This window comes from Heterodontus francisci, chromosome 46 (genome assembly GCF_036365525.1).
Source record: "Heterodontus francisci isolate sHetFra1 chromosome 46, sHetFra1.hap1, whole genome shotgun sequence".
NCBI classification, from domain to species: Eukaryota; Metazoa; Chordata; class Chondrichthyes; order Heterodontiformes; family Heterodontidae; genus Heterodontus; species Heterodontus francisci.
The window spans coordinates 3,782,171-3,808,357 of NC_090416.1; positions in this window are offsets into that span (position 1 = coordinate 3,782,171).

A 26,187-nucleotide genomic window follows, 5' to 3' on the forward strand; every position below is an offset into this window, starting at 1 on the left:
GACACTCTCAGACACTCTATAAACACTCTCTGACACTCTCTATCACTCTCTATCACTCTCTGGCACACTCTGACTCTCTCTGACACTCTCTGACACTCTCCATCACTCTCTGACACTGTCTGACACTTTCCGACACTCTCAGACACTCTCTACCACTCTCTGTCAATCTCTGACACTCTCTGACACTCTCTGATACACTCTGACACTTCCTGACACTCTCTGACACTCTCCATCACTCTCTGACACTCTCTGACAATCTCAGACACTCTCTGACACTCTCTATGACTCTCTGAAACTTTCAGACACTCTCTGAAACTCTCGATCACTCTCTGACAGTCTCTGACACTCTCAGACACTCTCTGTCACTCTCTATCACTCTCAGGTACTCTCTAACACTCTCTGACACTCCCTGCCACTCTCTGACACTCTCTAACACTCTCTGTCGCTCTCTGACACTCTCAGACACTCGCTGACACTCTCTATCACTCTCTGACACTCTATATCACTTTCTGACTCTGCCTGACACACACTGACACTCTCAGGCACTCTCTATCACTCTCTGACACTCTCTGTCACTCTCTGACACTCTCTGACTCTCTCTATCACTCTCTGACACTTTCTATCACTCTCTGTCACTCTCAGACACTCTCTGATTCTCTCAGACCCTCTCACACACTCTCTGACACTTTATATCACTCTCTGACACTCTCAGACACTCACTGGCACTCTCTATCACTCTCTGACACTCTCTATCACACTCTGACACTCTCAGACACTCTCTGACACTCTCTATCACTCTCTGACACTCTATATCACTTTCTGACTCTGCCTGACACACACTGACACTCTCAGGCACTCTCTGACACTCTCTGTCACTCTCTGACACTCTCACACACTCTCTGACACTCTATATCTCTCTCTGACACTCTATATCACTTTCTGACTCTGCCTGACACACACTGACACTCTCTGACACTCTCAGACACTCTCTGACTCTCTCAGACCTACTCAGACACTCTCTGACACATTCTATCACTCTCTGACACTCTCAGACACTCTCTGTCACTTTATATCACTCTCTGACACTGTTTGACACTCTCTGACAATCTCAGACACTCTCAGACACTTTCTATGACTCTCTGACACTCTCAGACACTCTCTGACACTTTCTGTCACTCGCTGATACTCTCAGAGACTCTCAGACAGTCTCAGACACTTTCTATCACTCTCTGACACTGTCTGACTATCTCTGACACTCTCAGACACTCACTTCCACTCTCTATCCCTCTATGACACTACCGATCACTCCCTAACACTCTCAGATTCTCTATGACAATCTCTTTCACTCTCCATCGCTCTCAGACACTCTCGGACACTCTCAGACACTCTCTGACACTCTCAAACACTCTCAGACTCTCTCAGACACTCTCAGACACTCTCTATCACTCTCTGAATCTCTCAGACACTCTCTGACACTTTCTATCACACTCTGACACTCTCTGACACTCTCAGATAATCTCAGACAGTCTCAGACACTTTCTATCACTCTCTGACACTGTCTGACAATCTGACACTCTCAGACACTCTCTTTCACTCTCTATCCCTCTATGACACTCCCTATCACTCCCTAACACTCTCAGATTCTCTATGACACTCTCTTTCAAACTCCATCACTCTCTGACACTGTCAGACACTCTCTGACACTCTCAGATACTCTCTGACACTCTCAGACTCTCTCAGACACTCTCTATCACTCTATATCACTCTCTGACACTCTCTGTCACTATCTATCACTCTATGAAACTCTCTGACACTCTCTATCATTCTCTATCACTCTCTGGCACACTCTGACTCTCTCTGACACTCTCTGACTCTCTCCATCACTCTCTGACACTTTATATCACTCTCTGACACTCTCAGACACTCTCTGGCACTCTCTTTCACTCTCTGACACTCTCTATCACACTCTGACACTTTCTGTCACTCTCTGTCGCTCTCCATCACTCTCAGGCACTCTCTATCACTCTCTGACACTCTCTGTCTCTCTCTGACACTCTCTACCACTCTCTACCACTCTCAACCACTGTCTGTCACTCTCTGACACTCTCTGACACTCTCCATCACTCTCTGACACTCTCTGACACTCTCAGACACTCTCAGAGACTCTCTGACTCTCTCTATCACTCTCTGAAACTCTCTGACACTCTCAGACATTCTCTGACTCGCTCAGACTCTCTCAGACACTCTCTGACACTTTCTATCACTCTCTGACACTCTCAGACACTCGCAGACACTTTCTATCACTCTCTGACACTCTCAGACACTCTCTGACACTTTCTATCACTCGCTGACACTCTCTGACACTCTCAGAGACACTCAGAAAGTCTCAGACACTATCTATCACTCTCTGATACTGTCTGACAATCTCTGACACTCTCAGACACTCACTTTCACTCTCCATGCCTCTATGGCACTCCCTATCACTCCCTAACACTCTCAGATTCTCTATGACAATCTCTTTCACTCTCCATCACTCTCAGACACTCTCTGACGCCCTCAGACTCTCTCAGACACTCTCAATCACTCTTTGTCACTCTCTGACACACTCTGACACTATCTATCAATCTTTGACAGTCTCAGACACTCTCTATCACTCTCAGACACTCTCGATCGCTCTCAGACACTCTCTGTCTCTCTCTGACACTCTCTACCACTCTCTACCACTCTCAACCACTGTCTGTCACTCTCTGACACTCTCTGACACTCTCCATCACTCTCTGACACTCTCTGACACTCTCAGACACTCTCAGAGACTCTCTGACTCTCTCTATCACTCTCTGAAACTCTCTGACACTCTCAGACATTCTCTGACTCGCTCAGACTCTCTCAGACACTCTCTGACACTTTCTATCACTCTCTGACACTCTCAGACACTCGCAGACACTTTCTATCACTCTCTGACACTCTCAGACACTCTCTGACACTTTCTATCACTCGCTGACACTCTCTGACACTCTCAGAGACACTCAGAAAGTCTCAGACACTATCTATCACTCTCTGATACTGTCTGACAATCTCTGACACTCTCAGACACTCACTTTCACTCTCCATGCCTCTATGGCACTCCCTATCACTCCCTAACACTCTCAGATTCTCTATGACAATCTCTTTCACTCTCCATCACTCTCAGACACTCTCTGACGCCCTCAGACTCTCTCAGACACTCTCAATCACTCTTTGTCACTCTCTGACACACTCTGACACTATCTATCAATCTTTGACAGTCTCAGACACTCTCTATCACTCTCAGACACTCTCGATCGCTCTCAGACACTCTCTGACACACTCTGACACTCTCAGACACTCTCTAACACTCTCTGACACTCTCAGACACTCTCTGACACTCTCAGACACTCTCTATCACTCTCTGACACTCTCTATCACTCTCTATCACTCTCTGACACTCTCAGACACTCTCTATCACTCTCTGACACTCTCTATCACACTCTGACACTTTCTGTCACTCTCTGTCGCTCTCCATCACTCTCAGGCACTCTCTATCACTCTCTGACACTCTCTGTCTCTCTCTGACACTCTCTACCACTCTCTACCACTCTCAACCACTGTCTGTCACTCCCTGACACTCTCTGACACTCTCAGACACTCTCAGAGACTCTCTGACTCTCTCGATCACTCTCTATCACTCTCTGACACTCTCAGACACTCTCTGACACTTTCTATCACTCTCTGACACTCTCAGACACTCGCAGACACTTTCTATCACTCTCTGACACTCTCAGACACTCTCTGACACTTTCTATCACTCGCTGACACTCTCTGACACTCTCAGAGACACTCAGAAAGTCTCAGACACTATCTATCACTCTCTGATACTGTCTGACAATCTCTGACACTCTCAGACACTCACTTTCACTCTCCATGCCTCTATGGCACTCCCTATCACTCCCTAACACTCTCAGATTCTCTATGACAATCTCTTTCACTCTCCATCACTCTCAGACACTCTCTGACGCCCTCAGACTCTCTCAGACACTCTCAATCACTCTTTGTCACTCTCTGACACACTCTGACACTATCTATCAATCTTTGACAGTCTCAGACACTCTCTATCACTCTCAGACACTCTCGATCGCTCTCAGACACTCTCTGACACACTCTGACACTCTCAGACACTCTCTAACACTCTCTGACACTCTCAGACACTCTCTGACACTCTCAGACACTCTCTATCACTCTCTGACACTCTCTATCACTCTCTATCACTCTCTGACACTCTCAGACACTCTCTATCACTCTCTGACACTCTCTATCACACTCTGACACTTTCTGTCACTCTCTGTCGCTCTCCATCACTCTCAGGCACTCTCTATCACTCTCTGACACTCTCTGTCTCTCTCTGACACTCTCTACCACTCTCTACCACTCTCAACCACTGTCTGTCACTCTCTGACACACTCTGACACTCTCTGACACTTTCTATCACTCTCTGACACTCTCAGACACTCGCAGACACTTTCTATCACTCTCTGACACTCTCAGACACTCTCTGACACTTTCTATCACTCGCTGACACTCTCTGACACTCTCAGAGACACTCAGAAAGTCTCAGACACTATCTATCACTCTCTGATACTGTCTGACAATCTCTGACACTCTCAGACACTCACTTTCACTCTCCATGCCTCTATGGCACTCCCTATCACTCCCTAACACTCTCAGATTCTCTATGACAATCTCTTTCACTCTCCATCACTCTCAGACACTCTCTGACGCCCTCAGACTCTCTCAGACACTCTCAATCACTCTTTGTCACTCTCTGACACACTCTGACACTATCTATCAATCTTTGACAGTCTCAGACACTCTCTATCACTCTCAGACACTCTCGATCGCTCTCAGACACTCTCTGACACACTCTGACACTCTCAGACACTCTCTAACACTCTCTGACACTCTCAGACACTCTCTGACACTCTCAGACACTCTCTATCACTCTCTGACACTCTCTATCACTCTCTATCACTCTCTGACACTCTCAGACACTCTCTATCACTCTCTGACACTCTCTATCACACTCTGACACTTTCTGTCACTCTCTGTCGCTCTCCATCACTCTCAGGCACTCTCTATCACTCTCTGACACTCTCTACCACTCTCTACCACTCTCAACCACTGTCTGTCACTCTCTGACACTCTCTGACACTCTCTGACACTTTCTATCACTCTCTGACACTCTCAGACACTCGCAGACACTTTCTATCACTCTCTGACACTCTCAGACACTCTCTGACACTTTCTATCACTCGCTGACACTCTCTGACACTCTCAGAGACACTCAGAAAGTCTCAGACACTATCTATCACTCTCTGATACTGTCTGACAATCTCTGACACTCTCAGACACTCACTTTCACTCTCCATGCCTCTATGGCACTCCCTATCACTCCCTAACACTCTCAGATTCTCTATGACAATCTCTTTCACTCTCCATCACTCTCAGACACTCTCTGACGCCCTCAGACTCTCTCAGACACTCTCAATCACTCTTTGTCACTCTCTGACACACTCTGACACTATCTATCAATCTTTGACAGTCTCAGACACTCTCTATCACTCTCAGACACTCTCGATCGCTCTCAGACACTCTCTGACACACTCTGACACTCTCAGACACTCTCTAACACTCTCTGACACTCTCAGACACTCTCTGACACTCTCAGACACTCTCTATCACTCTCTGACACTCTCTATCACTCTCTATCACTCTCTGACACTCTCAGACACTCTCTATCACTCTCTGACACTCTCTATCACACTCTGACACTTTCTGTCACTCTCTGTCGCTCTCCATCACTCTCAGGCACTCTCTATCACTCTCTGACACTCTCTACCACTCTCTACCACTCTCAACCACTGTCTGTCACTCTCTGACACTCTCTGACACTCTCTGACACTTTCTATCACTCTCTGACACTCTCAGACACTCGCAGACACTTTCTATCACTCTCTGACACTCTCTGACACTCTCAGAGACACTCAGAAAGTCTCAGACACTATCTATCACTCTCTGATACTGTCTGACAATCTCTGACACTCTCAGACACTCACTTTCACTCTCCATGCCTCTATGGCACTCCCTATCACTCCCTAACACTCTCAGATTCTCTATGACAATCTCTTTCACTCTCCATCACTCTCAGACACTCTCTGACGCCCTCAGACTCTCTCAGACACTCTCAATCACTCTTTGTCACTCTCTGACACACTCTGACACTATCTATCAATCTTTGACAGTCTCAGACACTCTCTATCACTCTCAGACACTCTCGATCGCTCTCAGACACTCTCTGACACACTCTGACACTCTCAGACACTCTCTAACACTCTCTGACACTCTCAGACACTCTCTGACACTCTCAGACACTCTCTATCACTCTCTGACACTCTCTATCACTCTCTATCACTCTCTGACACTCTCAGACACTCTCTATCACTCTCTGACACTCTCTATCACACTCTGACACTTTCTGTCACTCTCTGTCGCTCTCCATCACTCTCAGGCACTCTCTATCACTCTCTGACACTCTCTGTCTCTCTCTGACACTCTCTACCACTCTCTACCACTCTCAACCACTGTCTGTCACTCTCTGACACACTCTGACACTCTCTGACACTTTCTATCACTCTCTGACACTCTCAGACACTCGCAGACACTTTCTATCACTCTCTGACACTCTCAGACACTCTCTGACACTTTCTATCACTCGCTGACACTCTCTGACACTCTCAGAGACACTCAGAAAGTCTCAGACACTATCTATCACTCTCTGATACTGTCTGACAATCTCTGACACTCTCAGACACTCACTTTCACTCTCCATGCCTCTATGGCACTCCCTATCACTCCCTAACACTCTCAGATTCTCTATGACAATCTCTTTCACTCTCCATCACTCTCAGACACTCTCTGACGCCCTCAGACTCTCTCAGACACTCTCAATCACTCTTTGTCACTCTCTGACACACTCTGACACTATCTATCAATCTTTGACAGTCTCAGACACTCTCTATCACTCTCAGACACTCTCGATCGCTCTCAGACACTCTCTGACACACTCTGACACTCTCAGACACTCTCTAACACTCTCTGACACTCTCAGACACTCTCTGACACTCTCAGACACTCTCTATCACTCTCTGACACTCTCTATCACTCTCTATCACTCTCTGACACTCTCAGACACTCTCTATCACTCTCTGACACTCTCTATCACACTCTGACACTTTCTGTCACTCTCTGTCGCTCTCCATCACTCTCAGGCACTCTCTATCACTCTCTGACACTCTCTACCACTCTCTACCACTCTCAACCACTGTCTGTCACTCTCTGACACTCTCTGACACTCTCTGACACTTTCTATCACTCTCTGACACTCTCAGACACTCGCAGACACTTTCTATCACTCTCTGACACTCTCAGACACTCTCTGACACTTTCTATCACTCGCTGACACTCTCTGACACTCTCAGAGACACTCAGAAAGTCTCAGACACTATCTATCACTCTCTGATACTGTCTGACAATCTCTGACACTCTCAGACACTCACTTTCACTCTCCATGCCTCTATGGCACTCCCTATCACTCCCTAACACTCTCAGATTCTCTATGACAATCTCTTTCACTCTCCATCACTCTCAGACACTCTCTGACGCCCTCAGACTCTCTCAGACACTCTCAATCACTCTTTGTCACTCTCTGACACACTCTGACACTATCTATCAATCTTTGACAGTCTCAGACACTCTCTATCACTCTCAGACACTCTCGATCGCTCTCAGACACTCTCTGACACACTCTGACACTCTCAGACACTCTCTAACACTCTCTGACACTCTCAGACACTCTCTGACACTCTCAGACACTCTCTATCACTCTCTGACACTCTCTATCACTCTCTATCACTCTCTGACACTCTCAGACACTCTCTATCACTCTCTGACACTCTCTATCACACTCTGACACTTTCTGTCACTCTCTGTCGCTCTCCATCACTCTCAGGCACTCTCTATCACTCTCTGACACTCTCTACCACTCTCTACCACTCTCAACCACTGTCTGTCACTCTCTGACACTCTCTGACACTCTCTGACACTTTCTATCACTCTCTGACACTCTCAGACACTCGCAGACACTTTCTATCACTCTCTGACACTCTCAGACACTCTCTGACACTTTCTATCACTCGCTGACACTCTCTGACACTCTCAGAGACACTCAGAAAGTCTCAGACACTATCTATCACTCTCTGATACTGTCTGACAATCTCTGACACTCTCAGACACTCACTTTCACTCTCCATGCCTCTATGGCACTCCCTATCACTCCCTCATTTCCCGGCGGAGCAGCAGGAGAAGGTAGCGACTCTTCGGTGGGTGAGTGAAGGCATCAGGAGCTGTGTTTTAAAAGTAAGTACTTACTGTTTTACTTACTGTTTTCCTTGTCTTTGAGTTTCTTTTGGCGCCGGAGGAACCGGAAGCTGGTCGGCAGCGAGGACTCCTGGGTAGGTTTTTTCCTTAAAGGTGCGGAGCTGAGTAAACCCGAGCCACTACAAATGTAGTGTCTCCCACCCATCCTCCTCCTCTAACCTAATAATAAGACCCTTTTTACCCTCCTCCTCTAACCAAAAAGGACTGAGCAGGTAAGCTATTTACTGTTTTTGTTAATATCTATAGTTGTACTTAACTAAGGGGTAATTGAATAAAAGAAATGGCAGCCAGTGTAGTGTATTGCTCCTCCTGCAGAATGTTCGAGGTGAGGGAAACCTCCGGTGGCCCTGCCGACTTCACCTGCTGGAAGTGCATCCGTCTCCAGCTCCTATCAGACCGTGTTAGGGAATTGGAGCTGGAGCTGGATGAACTGAGGATCATTCGGGAAGCTGAGGGGTTGATAGATAGAAGCTACACGGGGGTCGTTACTCCACAAATCAAAGGCAGCTGGGTAACAGTTAGAGGTGGGAAGAGGTCAGTGCAGGGATCTCCTGTGGTCGTTCCCCTCAACAACAAGTATACAGTTTTAGATACTGTTGGGGGGGACGGCCTATCGGGGGCAGGCTGCAGTGACCGGGCCTCTGGCACGGGGTCCTGCACTGTGGCTCAGAAGGGAAGGAGGGAGAATGGGAGAGCACTAGTCATCGGGGACTCGATGGTGAGGAGTACGGACAGGCGGTTCTGTGGGCGCAGGCGAGACGCACGGATGGTTTGTTGCCTCCCTGGTGCCAGGGTCCGTGATGTTTGTGATCGCGTCTTCAGGATCCTTAAAGGGGAGGGGGAGCAGCCAGAGGTCGTGGTGCACATTGGCACCAACGACGTAGGAAGGAAGGGTGGCACAGATGTTAGAAGTGAGTTTAGGGAGTTAGGCTGGAAGCTAAAAGCTCGGACGGACAGAGTTGTTATCTCTGGTTTGTTGCCGGCGCCACGTGATAGTGAGGCTAGGAATAGGGAGAGAGCACAGCTGAACACGTGGCTGCAGGAATGGTGTAGGAGGGAGGGCTTCCAGTTCTTGGATAATTGGACTGCATTCTGGGGAAGATGGGACCTGTTCAAACAGGACGGGCTGCATCTGAACCAGAGGGGCACCAATATCCTGGGAGGGAGGTTTGCTAGTACTGTTCGGGAGGGTTTAAACTAGTTTGGGAGGGGGATGGGAACCGGACTTGTAATCCAGGGACCAGTGGGTCCACTCAGAAAGACAAAGAGTGTAGTGAGGTATTGGGGAAGGTAGCACTGTCACAGAGGACAGATGGGCACGGAGAAGGGTTAAAGTGCGTATACTTCAACGCAAGAAGCATCAGGAATAAGGTGAGTGAATTGAAGGCGTGGATGGGCACTTGGGACTACGATGTTGTGGCCATCACTGAAACGTGGATAGGTGAGGGGGAGGAATGGTTTTTGGAGGTACCTGGTTATAGATGTTTTCATAAGATTAGGAATGGTGGTAAAAGAGGTGGGGGGTGGCATTGTTAGTTAGAAATAGTGTAACAACTGCTGAAAGAATTTTCGAGGAGGATCTGCCGACTGAGGCACTGTGGGTTGAGGTCAGGAACAGGAAAGGAGCAGTCACCTTGATGGGAGTTTTCTATAGGCCCCCCAATAGCAGCAGGGAGGTGGAAGAGCAGATTGGGAAACAGATTTTGGAAAGGAGCAGAAGTCACAGGGTAGTAATTATGGGGGATTTCAACTTCCCAAATATTGATTGGCAACTCTTTAGATCGAATAGTTTGGATGGGGTAGTGTTTGTGCAGTATGTCCAGGAAGCTTTTCTGACTCAGTATGTAGACTGCCCGACCAGAGGGGAGGCAATATTGGATTTGGTACTAGGTAATGAACCAGGGCAAGTGATAGAGCTGTTGGTGGGCGAGCACTTTGGAGATAGTGATCACAATTCTGTAGCATTCACTGTGGTAATGGAGAGGGATAGGTATGTGCAACAGGGCAAGGTTTACAATTGGGGGAAGGGTAGATATGATGCTGTCAGGCAGGAACTGAGGAGCATAAGTTGGGAGCATATGCTGGCAGGGAAGGGCACGGTCGAAATGTGGAACTTTTTCAAGGAGCAGATAGTAGGGGCCATTGATAAGCATGTCCCTGTCAGACAGGGAAGGGATGGTCATGTGAGGGAACCGTGGTTGACAAGAGAGGTTGAGAGTCTTGTTAGGAAGAAGAAGGATGCGTATATAAAGTTGAGGAAAAAGGGCACAGGCATAGCTCTGGAGGGATACAAGATGGCCAGGAAGGATCTGAAGAAAGGGATTAGGAGAGCTAAGAGAGGGCATGAAAAATGCTTGGCGGGTAGGATAAAAGAAAACCCCAAGGCCTTTTACGCGTATGTCAGAAATATGAGGATGACTAGGGGGACCGTAGGTCCGGTCAAGGACAATAGCGGGAGACTGTGTGTTGAGCCGGAAGAGATAAGTGAGGTTTTGAATGAGTACTTCTCTTCGGTATTTACGAATGAGAAGGGGTGTATTACTGAAGAGGACGGTGGGAAGCAGACTGGTAAGCTCGAGGAAGTGCTCGTTAGGAGGGAAGATGTGTTGGGGTTTTTGAATAACTTGAAGATAGACAAGTCTCCCGGGCCTGACGGGGTATATCCAAGGATGTTATGGGAAGCAAGGGATGAAATTGCAGAGCCGCTGGCAATGATCTTTTCATCTTCTCTGCTGACGGGGGTGGTACCAGGTGATTGGAGGGTGGCAAATGTTGTGCCCCTGTTCAAGAAAGGGAATAGGAACAACCCTGGGAATTACAGGCCAGTTAGTCTTACTTCGGTGGTAGGCAAGTTGATGGAAAAGGTGCTGAGGGATAGGATTTCTGAGCATCTGGAAAGACACTGCTTGATTCGGGACAGTCAGCACGGTTTTGTGAGGGGTAGGTCTTGCCTCACAAGCCTGATTGAATTCTTTGAGCAGGTGACCAAGCAAGTGGATGAGGGTAAACCAGTGGATGTGGTGTACATGGATTTTAGTAAGGCATTTGATAAGGTCCCCCATGGTAGACTTATGGAGAAAGTCAGGAGGCATGGGATAGTGGGGAATGTGGCCAGTTGGATTAAGAATTGGCTAACTGATAGAAGGCAGAGAGTGGTCTTAGATGGTAAATACTCAGCCTGGAGCCCAGTTACCAGTGGCGTGCCGCAGGGATCAGTTCTGGGTCCTCTCCTGTTTGTGATTTTTATTAACGACTTGGATGAGGAAGTCGAAGGGTGGGTCAGTAAATTTGCAGATGATACAAAGGTTGGTGGAGTTGTGGATACCGAGGAGGGCTATTGTAGTCTGCAAAGGGACTTGGATAGGTTGCAGTGCTGGGCTGAAAAGTGGCAGATGGAGTTTAACCCTGAAAAGTGTGAGGTCGTCCATTTTGGAAGGACAAACATGAATGCAAAATACTGGGTTAACGGTAGGGTTCTTGGGCATGTGGAGGAGCAGAGAGACCTTGGGGTCTATGTGCATAGATCATTGAAAGTTGCAACTCAAGTGGATAGGGCTGTGAAGAAGGCATATGGGGTGTTAGCGTTCATTAGCAGAGGGATTGAATTTAAGAGCCGTGAGGTGATGATGCAGCTGTACAGGACCTTGGTAAGGCCTCATTTGGAGTACTGTGTGCAGTTCTGGTCGCCTCATTTTAGGAAGGATGTGGAAGCCTTGGAGAGGGTGCAGAGGAGATTTACCAGGATGTTGCCTGGAATGGAGAATAAGTCTTACGAGGAAAGGCTGAACATTCTAGGCCTCTTCTCATTAGAACGGAGAAGGATGAGGGGTGACATGATAGAGGTTTATAAGATGATCAGGGGAATAGATAGGGTAGACAGTCAGAAACTTTTTCCCCGGGTGGAGCAAAGCGTTACAAGGGGTCATAAATTTAAGGTGAAGGGTGGGAGATATAAGGGGGATGTCAGGGGAAGGTTCTTTACCCAGAGAGTGGTCGAGGCATGGAATGCCTTGCCCGGGGAAGTTGTTGAGTCAGAAACTTTAGGGACTTTCAAAAGGCTTTTGGATAGGTATATGGATAAAGGAGAATGATGGGGTATAGATTAAATTGTCCTTGACAGAGGACAAAGGATCGGCACAACATTGTGGGCCGAAGGGCCTGTTCTGTGCTGTATGTTCTATGTTCTATGTTCTATGTTCTAACACTCTCAGATTCTCTATGACAATCTCTTTCACTCTCCATCACTCTCAGACACTCTCAGACACTCTCAGACACTCTCAGACACTCTCAGACACTCTCAGACACTCTCTGACGCCCTCAGAGTCTCTCAGACACTCTCAATCACTCTCTGTCACTCTCTGACACACTCTGACACTATCTATCAATCTTTGACAGTCTCAGACACTCTCTATCACTCTCAGACACTCTCGATCGCTCTCAGACACTCTCTGACACACTCTGACACTCTCAGACACTCTCTAACACTCTCTGACACTCTCAGACACTCTCTGACACTCTCAGACACTCTCTATCACTCTCTGACACTCTCTATCACTCTATGACACACTCTGACACACTCTGACACACTCAGGCACTCTGTGGCACACTCTGACAATCTCTGACATACTCAGTCATTCTCTGATACACTCTGTCACTCACAGACACTCTCAGACACTCTCGATCACTCTCTGACATTCTCTATCACTCTCTGACACTCTCTGACTCTCAAAGACACTCTCTATATCACACTCGATCACTCTCTATCACTCTCTATCACTCTCTGGCACTCTCAGACACTCTCTATCACTCTCTGGCACTCTCTATCACTCTCTGACTCTCTGAGACACTCTCTGACACTTTCTATCACTCTCTGAAACTCTCAGGCACTCTCTGACACTTTCTATCTCTCTCTGACACTGTCTGACGATCTCTGACAGTCTCAGACACTCTCTTTCACTCTCTATCCCTCCATGACACTCCCTATCACTCCCTAACACTCTCAGATTCTCTATGACACTCTCTGACACTCTCTGTCACTCTCTGACACTGTCAGACACTCTCTGACACTCTCAGACACTCTCTGACACACTCAGAATCTCTCAGATACTCTCAGACACTCTCTATCACTCTGTATCACTCTCTGACACTATCTAACACTCTATGAAACTCTCTGACACTCTCTATCACTCTCCATCACTCTCTGGTACACTCTGACTCTCTCCGACACCCTCAGACACTCTTTATCACTCTCTGACACACGCTGACAGTCTCAGACACTCTCAGACACTCTCTATCAATCTCTGACACTCTCTGACAATCTCTGACACTCTCAGACACTCTCAGACACGATCTATCACTCACTGACGCTCTCTATCAGTCTCTGACAGTCTCTGACACATTCTGACACTCTCAGACACTCTCTATCACTCACTATCACTCCCTGACACACTCTGACACTTTGTGACACTCTCAGACACTCTCTATCACTCTCTATCCCTCTCTGTTACTCTCTGACACACTCTGACACTCTCTGACGCTCTCTGAGACTTTATATCACTCTCTGAATCTCTCTGACACTCTCTGACACTTTCTATCACACTCTGACCCTCTCTGACACTCTCAGATAATCTCAGACAGTCTCAGACACTTTCTACCACTCTCTGACACTGTCTGACAATCTCTGACACTCTCAGACACTCTCTATCAATCTCTGACACTCGCAGACAGTCTCTATCACTCACTGACACTCTCTATCACTCTCTGACACTCTCTGACACACTCTGACACTCTCAGACACTCTCTATCACTCTCTATCACTCTCTGACACACTCTGACACTTTCTGACACTCTCAGACACTCTCGATCACTCTCTATCCCTCTCTGTTACTCTCTGACACACTCTGACATTCTCTGACACTCTCTGACACTCTCTGACACACTCTGACAATCTCTGACACTCTCTATCACTCTCTGACATACTCTGTCACTCACAGACACTCTCAGACACTCTCGATCACTCTCTGACATTCTCTATCACTCTCTGACACTCTCTGACACTCAAATACACTCTCTATCACACTCTATCACTGTCTGACACTCTCTGACACTCTCGGACACTCTCTATCACTCTCTGATACTCTCTGACAGTCTCTGACACTCTCAGACACTCTCTATCAATCTCAGACATTCTCTATCACTCTCTGACACTCTCTATCACTCTCTGACAAACTCTGACACTTTCTGACACTCTCAGACACTCTCTGACACTTCATATCACTCTCTGAATCTCTCAGACACTCTCTGACACTTTCTATCACACTCTGACACCCTCTGACACTCTCAGATAATCTCAGACAATCTCAGACACTCTCTATCACTCTCTGACACTCTCTGACACACTCTGACACTCTCAGACACTCTCTATCACTCTCTATCACTCTCTGACACACTCTGACATTTTCTGACACTCTCAGACACTCTCTATCACTCTCTATCCCTCTCTGTTACTCTCTGACACACTCTGACACACTCTGACACTCTCTGACACTCTCTGACACACTCTGACACTCTCTGACACTCTCTATCACTCTCTGACACTCTCTGACACTCTCTGACACACTCTATCGCTCTCTGACATTCTCTGACACACTCTGACACTCTCTGACACTGTCAGACACTCTCCATCACTCTCCATCACTCTCTGACACAATCTGACATTCTCTGACACTCTCAGACACTCTCAATCACTCTCTGACACTGACTGACACCCTCAGACACTCCCTGTCACTCTCAGACACTCTCAGACACTCTCTATCACTCTCTGACACTTTCTATCACTCTCTGACACTCTCTGACACACTCTGAAACTCTCTGACACTCTCCATCACTCTCTATCACACACTGACACAATTTGACACTCTCTTTCACTCTCTGACACTCTCACACACTCTCTATCACTCTCTGACACTCTCAGTCACTCTCAGACACTCGCTATCACTCTCTGACACTCTCTGACACTCTCAGACACTCTCTATCACTCTCTATCACTCTCTGACACAATTTGACACTCTCTATCACTCCCTGACACTCTCAGACACTGTCTATCACTCTATGACAATCTCAGACACTCTCTATCATTCTCTGACACTCTCTGACACTCTCAGACACTCTCTATCACTCTCTATCACTCTCTGACAGTCTCTGACAGTCTCAGGCACTCTCTATCACTCTCAGACACTCTCTATCACTCTCAGACACTCTCTATCACTCTCTGACATTCTCTGAACCTCTCAGACACTCTCTATCACTCTCTGACACTCTCTATCACTCTCTATCACTCTCTGAAACACTCTGACACTTTCTGACACTCTCAGACACTCTCTCTCACTCTCTATCAAACTCTGACACACTCTGACAGTCTCTGACATTCTCTGACTCTTTCTATCACTCTCTGTCACTCTCTGTTGCTCTCTGACACACTCAGACATTCTTTGACACTCTCTGACACACTCTGACAATCTCAGACACTTTCTATCACTCTCTGACACTCTCTATCACTCTCTGACACTCTCAGACACTCTCTATCAATCTCTGACACTCTCAGACAGTCTCTATCACTCACTGACACTCTCTATCACTCTCTGACACTCTCTGACACACTCTGACACTCTCAGACACTCTCAGACACTCTCTATCACTCTCTATCACTCTCTGACACACTCTGACACTTTCTGACACTCTCAGACACTCTCGATCACTCTCTATCCCTCTCTGTTACTCTCTGACACACTCTGACATTCTCTGACACTCTCTGACACTCTCTGACACACTCTGACAATCTCTGACACTCTCTATCACTCTCTGACATACTCTGTCACTCACAGACACTCTCAGACACTCTCGATCACTCTCTGACATTCTCTATCACTCTCTGACACTCTCTGACACTCAAAGACACTCTCTATCACACTCTATCACTCTCTATCACTCTCTGACACTCTTGGACACTCTCTATCACTCTCTGATACTCTCTGACAGTCTCTGACAATCTCAGACACTCTCTATCACTCTCTGACATTCTCTGAAACTCTCAGACACTCTCTATCACTCTCTGACACTCTTAGACACGCTCTATCACTCTCTGACACTTTCTATCACTCTCTATCACTCTCTGACAAACTCTGACACTTTCTGACACTCTCAGACACTCTCTGACACTTTATATCACTCTCTGAATCTCTCAGACACTCTCTGACACTTTCTATCACACTCTGACACCCTCTGACACTCTCAGATAATCTCAGACAATCTCAGACACTCTCTATCACTCTCTGACACTCTCTATCACTTTCTGACACTCTCAGACACTCTCTATCACTCTCTGACACTCTCTATCACTCACTGACACTCTCTGACACACTCTGACACTCTCAGACACTCTCTATCACGCACTATCACTCTCTGACACACTCTGACAATCTCTGACACCCTCAGACACTCTCTAAACACTCTCTGACACTCACTGACACTCTCAGACACGCTCTGTCACTCTCTGACACTCTCAGACACTCTCTATCACTCTGTGACACTCTCTGACATTCTCAGCCACTCTCTATCAATCTCTATCACTCTCTGGCACACTCTGACACACTCTGACCATCTCTGACATTATCTGACACTCTCTGACACACTCTGACACACTCTGACACACTCAGACACTCTCTATCATTCTCTATCACTGTCTATCACTCTATGAAACTCTCTGACACTCTCCATCACTCTCTATCACTCTCTGGCACACTCTGACTCACTCTGACCATCTCTGACACTATCTGACACTCTCTGACACACTCTGACACACTCAGACACTCTCTATCACTCTCTATCACTGTCTATCACTCTCCATAACACTCCATCACACTCTGACACTCTCTGACACTGTCAGACACTCTCCATCACTCTCTGACACACTCTGACACAGTCTGACATTCTCTGACACTCTCAGACACTCTCTATCACTCTCTGACACTGACTGACACTCTCAGACACTCTCTATCACTCTCTGACACTTTCTATCACTCTGTGACACTCTCTGACACACTCTGAAACTCTCTGACACTCTCCATCACTCTGTTTCACACTCTGACACAATGTGACACTCTCTATCACTCTCTGAAACTCTCAGACACTCTCTATCACTCTATGATACTCTCAGACACGCTCTATCATTCTCTGACACTCTCTGACACTCTCAGACACTCGCTATCACTCTCTGACACTCTCTGACTCTCTCAGACACTCTCTATCACTCTCTATCACTCTCTGACAGTCTCTGACACTCTCGGACACTCTCTATCACTCTCAGACACTCTCTATCACTCTCAGACACTCTCTATCACTCTCTGACATTCTCTGAACCTCTCAGACACTCTCTATCACTCTCTGACACTCTCAGACACTCTCTATCACTCTCTGACACTTTCTATCACTCTCTATCACTCTCTGACACACTCTGACACTTTCTGACACTCTCAGACACTCTCTCCCACTCTCTATCAAACTCTGACACACTCTGACAGTCTCTGACATTCTCTGACACTTTATATCACTCTCTGTCACTCTCTGTTGCTCTCTGACTCACTCAGACATTCTTTGACACTCTCTGACACACTCTGACAATCTCAGACACTTTCTATCACTCTCTGACATTCTATATCACTCTCTGACACTCTCAGACACTCTCTATCAATCTCTGACACTCTCAGACAGTCTCTATCACTCACTGACTCTCTCTATCACTCTCTGACATTCTCTGACACACTCTGACACTCTCAGACACTCTCCATCACTCTCTATCACTCTCTGACACACTCTGACATTTTCTGACACTCTCAGACACTCTCTATCACTCTCTATCCCTCTCTGTTACTCTCTGACACTCTCTATCACTCTCTGATACTCTCTGACAGTCTCTGACACTCTCAGACACTCTCTATCAATCTCAGACATTCTCTATCACTCTCAGACACTCTCTATCACTCTCTGACATTCTCTGAAACTCTCAGACACTCTCTATCACTCTCTGACACTCTTAGACACACTCTATCACTCTCTGACACTTTCTATCACTCTCTATCACTCTCTGACAAACTCTGACACTTTCTGACACTCTCAGACACTCTCTGACACTTTATATCACTCTCTGAATCTCTCAGACACTCTCTGACACTTTCTATCACACTCTGACACCCTCTGACACTCTCAGATAATCTCACACAATCTCAGACACTCTCTATCACTCTCTGACACTCTCTGACACACTCTGACACTCTCAGACACTCTCTATCACTCTCTATCACTCTCTGACACACTCTGACATTTTCTGACACTATCAGACACTCTCTATCACTCTCTATCCCTCTCTGTTACTCTCTGACACACTCTGACACACTCTGACACTCTCTGACACTCTCTGACACACTCTGACACTCTCTGACACTCTCTATCACTCTCTGACACTCTCTGACACTCTCTGACACACTCTATCGCTCTCTGACATTCTCTGACACACTCTGACACTCTCTGACACTGTCAGACACTCTCCATCACTCTCCATCACTCTCTGACACAATCTGACATTCTCTGACACTCTCAGACACTCTCTATCACTCTCTGACACTGACTGACACCCTCAGACACTCCCTGTCACTCTCGGACACTCTCAGACACTCTCTATCACTCTCTGACACTTTCTATCACTCTCTGACACTCTCTGACACACTCTGAAACTCTCTGACACTCTCCATCACTCTCTATCACTCTCTGACACTCTCAGACACTCTCAGACACTCGCTATCACTCTCTGACACTCTCTGACACTCTCAGACACTCTCTATCACTCTCTATCACTCTCTGACACAATTTGACACTCTCTATCACTCCCTGACACTCTCAGACACTCTCTATCACTCTATGACACTCTCAGACACTCTCTATCATTCTCTGACACTCTCTGACACTCTCAGACACTCTCTTACACTCTCTATCACTCTCTGACAGTCTCTGACAGTCTCAGACACTCTCTATCACTCTCAGACACTCTCTATCACTCTCAGACACTCTGTATCACTCTCTGACATTCTCTGAACCTCTCAGACACTCTCTATCACTCTCTGACACTTTCTATCACTCTCTATCACTCTCTGAAACACTCTGACACTTTCTGACACTCTCAGACACTCTCTCTCACTCTCTATCAAACTCTGACACACTCTTACAGTGTCTGACATTCTCTGACTCTTTCTATCACTCTCTGTCACTCTCTGTTGCTCTCTGACACACTCAGACATTCTTTGACACTCTCTGACACACTCTGACAATCTCAGACACTTTCTATCACTCTCTGACACTCTCTATCACTCTCTGACACTCTCAGACACTCTCTATCAATCTCTGACACTCTCAGACAGTCTCTAGCACTCACTGACACTCTCTATCACTCTCTGACACTCTCTGACACACTCTGACACTCTCAGACACTCTCTATCACTCTCTATCACTCTCTGACACACTCTGACACTTTCTGACACTCTCAGAAACTCTCGATCACTCTCTATCCCTCTCTGTTACTCTCTGACACACTCTGACACTCTCTGACACTCTCTGACACTCTCTGGCACTCTCTGACACACTCTGACAATCTCTGACACTCTCTATCACTCTCTGACATACTCTGTCACTCACAGACACTCTCAGACACTCTCGATCACTCTCTGACATTCTCTATCACTCTCTGACACTCTCTGACACTCAAAGACACTCTCTATCACACTCTATCACTCTCTATCACTCTCTGACACTCTCGGACACTCTCTATCACTCTCTGATACTCTCTGACAGTCTCTGACACTCTCAGACACTCTCTATCAATCTCAGACACTCTCCATCACTCTCAGACACTCTCTATCACTCTCTGACATTCTCTATCACTCTCTGACATTCTCTGACACTCTTAGACACACTCTATCACTCTCTGATACTTTCTATCACTCTCTATCACTCTCTGACAAACTCTGACACTTTCTGACACTCTCTGACACTTTATATCACTCTCTATCCCTCTCTGTTACTCTCTGACACACTCTGACACACTCTGACACACTCTGACAATCTCTGACACTCTCTGACACTCTCTGACACACTCTGACAATCTCTGACACTCTCTATCACTCTCTGACACTCTCTGACACACTCTATCGCTCTCTGACATTCTCTGACACACTCTGACACTGTCAGACACTCTCCATCACTCTCTGACACAATCTGACATTCTCTGACACTCTCAGACACTCTCTATCACTCTCTGACTCTGACTGACACCCTCAGACACTCTCTGTCACTCTCAGACACTCTCAGACACTCTCTATCACTCTCTGACACTTTCTATCACTCTCTGACACTCTCTGTCACACTCTGACACTCTCTGACACTCTCCATCACTCTCTATCACACACTGACACAATTTGACACTCTCTTTCACTCTCTGACACTCTCACACACTCTCTATCACTCTCTGACACTCTCAGACACTCTCAGACACTCGCTATCACTCTCTGACACTCCCTGACACTCTCAGACACTCACTATCACTCTCTATCACTCTCTGACACAATTTGACACTCTCTATCACTCCCTGACACTCTCAGACACTCTCTATCACTCTATGACACTCTCAGACACTCTCTATCATTCTCTGACACTCTCTGACACTCTCAGACACTCTCTATCACTCTCATCACTCTCTATCACTCTCTGACAGTCTCTGACACTCTCAGACACTCTCTATCACTCTCAGACACTCTCTATCACTCTCAGACACTCTCTATCACTCTCTGACATTCTCTGAACCTCTCAGACACTCTCTATCACTCTCTGACACTTTCTATCACTCTCTATTACTCTCTGAAACACTCTGATACTTTCTGACACTCTCAGACACTCTCTCTCACTCTCTATCAAACTCTGACAGTCTCTGACATTCTCTGACACTTTCTATCACTCTCTGTCACTCTCTGTTGCTCTCTGACACACTCAGACATTCTTTGACACTCTCTGACACACTCTGACAATCTCAGACACTTTCTATCACTCTCTGACACTCTCTATCACTCTCTGACACTCTCAGACACTCTCTATCAATCTCTGACACTCTCAGACAGTCTCTGACACTCTCTGACACACTCTGACAATCTCTGACACTCTCTATCACTCTCTGACATACTCTGTCACTCACAGACATTCTCAGACACTCTCGATCACTCTCTGACATTCTCTATCACTCTCTGACACTCTCTGACACTCTCAGACACTCTCTATCAATCTCTGACACTCTCTGACACTCTCTATCACTCTCTGACACTCTCTGACACTCTCTGACACACTCTATCGCTCTCTGACATTCTCTGACACACTCTGACACTCTCTGACACTGTCAGACACTCTACATCACTCTCCATCACTCTCTGACACAATCTGACATTCTCTGACACTCTCAGACACTCTCTATCACTCTCTGACTCTGACTGACACCCTCAGACACTCTCTGTCACTCTCAGACACTCTCAGACACTCTCTATCACTCTCTGACACTTTCTATCACTCTCTGACACTCTCTGTCACACTCTGACACTCTCTGACACTCTCCATCACTCTCTATCACACACTGACACAATTTGACACTCTCTTTCACTCTCTGACACTCTCACACACTCTCTATCACTCTCTGACACTCTCAGACACTCTCAGACACTCGCTATCACTCTCTGACACTCCCTGACACTCTCAGACACTCACTATCACTCTCTATCACTCTCTGACACAATTTGACACTCTCTATCACTCCCTGACACTCTCAGACACTCTCTATCACTCTATGACACTCTCAGACACTCTCTATCATTCTCTGACACTCTCTGACACTCTCAGACACTCTCTATCACTCTCATCACTCTCTATCACTCTCTGACAGTCTCTGACACTCTCAGACACTCTCTATCACTCTCAGACACTCTCTATCACTCTCAGACACTCTCTATCACTCTCTGACATTCTCTGAACCTCTCAGACACTCTCTATCACTCTCTGACACTTTCTATCACTCTCTATTACTCTCTGAAACACTCTGATACTTTCTGACACTCTCAGACACTCTCTCTCACTCTCTATCAAACTCTGACAGTCTCTGACATTCTCTGACACTTTCTATCACTCTCTGTCACTCTCTGTTGCTCTCTGACACACTCAGACATTCTTTGACACTCTCTGACACACTCTGACAATCTCAGACACTTTCTATCACTCTCTGACACTCTCTATCACTCTCTGACACTCTCAGACACTCTCTATCAATCTCTGACACTCTCAGACAGTCTCTGACACTCTCTGACACACTCTGACAATCTCTGACACTCTCTATCACTCTCTGACATACTCTGTCACTCACAGACATTCTCAGACACTCTCGATCACTCTCTGACATTCTCTATCACTCTCTGACACTCTCTGACACTCTCAGACACTCTCTATCAATCTCTGACACTCTCTGACACTCTCTATCACTCTCTGACACTCTCTGACACTCTCTGACACACTCTATCGCTCTCTGACATTCTCTGACACACTCTGACACTCTCTGACACTGTCAGACACTCTACATCACTCTCCATCACTCTCTGACACAATCTGACATTTTCTGACACTCTCAGACACTCTCTATCACTCTCTAACACTGACAGACACCCTCAGACACTCTCTGTCACTCTCAGACACTCTCAGACACTCTCTATCACTCTCTGACACTTTCTATCACTCTCTGACACTCTCTGACACACTCTGAACCTCTCTGATACTCTCCATCACTCTCTATCACACACTGACACAATTTGACACTCTCTTTCACTCTCTGACACTCTCACACACTCTCTATCATTCTCGGACACTCTCTGACACTCTCTATCACTCACTGACACTATCTGACACTCTCTGACACACTCTGACACTCTCAGACACTCTCTATCACTCTCTATCACTCTCTGACACAATTTGACACTCTCTATCACTCCTGACACTCTCAGACACTCTCTATCACTCTATGACACTCTCAGACACTCTCTATCATTCTCTGACACTCTCTGACACTCTCAGACACTCGCTATCACTCTCTGACACTCTCTGACACTCTCAGACACTCTCTATCACTCTCTATCACTCTCTATCACTCTCTGACAGTCTCTGACACTCTCAGACACTCTCTATCACTCTCAGACACTCTCTATCACTCTCTGACATTCTCTGAACCTCTCAGACACTCTCTATCACTCTCTGACACTTTATATCACTCTCTATCACTCTCTGACACACTCTGACACTTTCTGACACTCTCAGACACTCTCTCTCACTCTCTATCAAACTCTGACACAATCTGACAGTCTCTGACATTCTCTGACACTTTCTATCACTCTCTGTCACTCTCTGTTGCTCTCTGACACACTCAGACATTCTTTGACACTCTCTGACACACTCTGACAATCTCAGACACTTTCTATCACTCCCTGACACTCTCTATCACTCTCTGACACTCTCAGACACTCTCTATCAATCTCTGACACTCGCAGACAGTCTCTATCACTCACTGACACTCTCTATCACTCTCTGACACTCTCTGACACACTCTGACACTCTCAGACACTCTCTATCACTCTCTATCACTCTCTGACACACTCTGACACTTTCTGACACTCTCTATCACTCTCTGACATACTCTGTCACTCACAGACACTCTCAGACACTCTCGATCACTCTCTATCCCTCTCTGTTACTCTCTGACACACTCTGACACACTCTGACATTCTCTGACACTCTCTGACACACTCTGACAATCTCTGACACTCTCTATCACTCTCTGACATACTCTGTCACTCACAGACACTCTCAGACACTCTCGATCACTCTCTGACATTCTCTATCACTCTCTGACACTCTCTGACACTCAAAGACACTCTCTATCACACTCTATCACTCTCTATCACTCTCTGACACTCTCGGACACTCTCTATCACTCTCTGATACTCTCTGACAGTCTCTGACACTCTCAGACACTCTCTATCAATCTCAGACATTCTCTATCACTCTCAGACACTCTCTATCACTCTCTGACATTCTCTGAAACTCTCAGACACTCTCTATCACTCTCTGACACTCTTAGACACACTCTATCACTCTCTGACACTTTCTATCACTCTCTATCACTCTCTGACAAACTCTGACACTTTCTGACACTCTCAGACACTCTCTGACACTTTATATCACTCTCTGAATCTCTCAGACACTCTCTGACACTTTCTATCACACTCTGACACCCTCTGACACTCTCAGATAATCTCAGACAATCTCAGACACTCTCTATCACTCTCTGACACTCTCTGACACACTCTGACACTCTCAGACACTCTCTATCACGCTCTATCACTCTCTGACACACTCTGACATTTTCTGACACTCTCAGACACTCTCTATCACTCTCTATCCCTCTCTGTTACTCACTGACACACTCTGACACACTCTGACACTCTCTGACACTCTCTGACACACTCTGACACTCTCTGACACTCTCTATCACTCTCTGACACTCTCTGACACTCTCTGACACACTCTATCGCTCTCTGACATTCTCTGACACACTCTGACACTCTCTGACACTGTCAGACACTCTCCATCACTCTCCATCACTCTCTGACACAATCTGACATTCTCTGACACTCTCAGACACTCTCTATCACTCTCTGACACTGACTGACACCCTCAGACACTCCCTGTCACTCTCAGACACTCTCAGACACTCTCTATCACTCTCTGACACTTTCTATCACTCTCTGACACTCTCTGACACACTCTGAAACTCTCTGACACTCTCCATCACTCTCTATCACACACTGACACAATTTGACACTCTCTTTCACTCTCTGACACTCTCACACACTCTCTATCACTCTCTGACACTCTCAGACACTCTCAGACACTCGCTATCACTCTCTGACACTCTCTGACACTGTAAGACACTCTCTATCACTCTCTATCACTCTCTGACACAATTTGACACTCTCTATCACTCCCTGACACTCTCAGACACTCTCTATCACTCTATGACACTCTCAGACACTCTCTGTCATTCTCTGACACTCTCTGACACTCTCAGACACTCTCTATCACTCTCTATCACTCTCTGACAGTCTCTGACAGTCTCAGACACTCTCTATCACTCTCAGACACTCTCTATCACTCTCAGACACTCTGTATCACTCTCTGACATTCTCTGAACCTCTCAGACACTCTCTATCACTCTCTGACACTTTCTATCACTCTCTATCACTCTCTGAAACACTCTGACACTTTCTGACACTCTCAGACACTCTCTCTCACTCTCTATCAAACTCTGACACACTCTGACAGTCTCTGACATTCTCTGACACTTTCTATCACTCTCTGTCACTCTCTGTTTCTCTCTGACACACTCAGACATTCTTTGACACTCTCTGACACACTCTGACAATCTCAGACACTTTCTACCACTCTCTGACACTCTCTATCACTCTCTGACACTCTCAGACACTCTCTATCAATCTC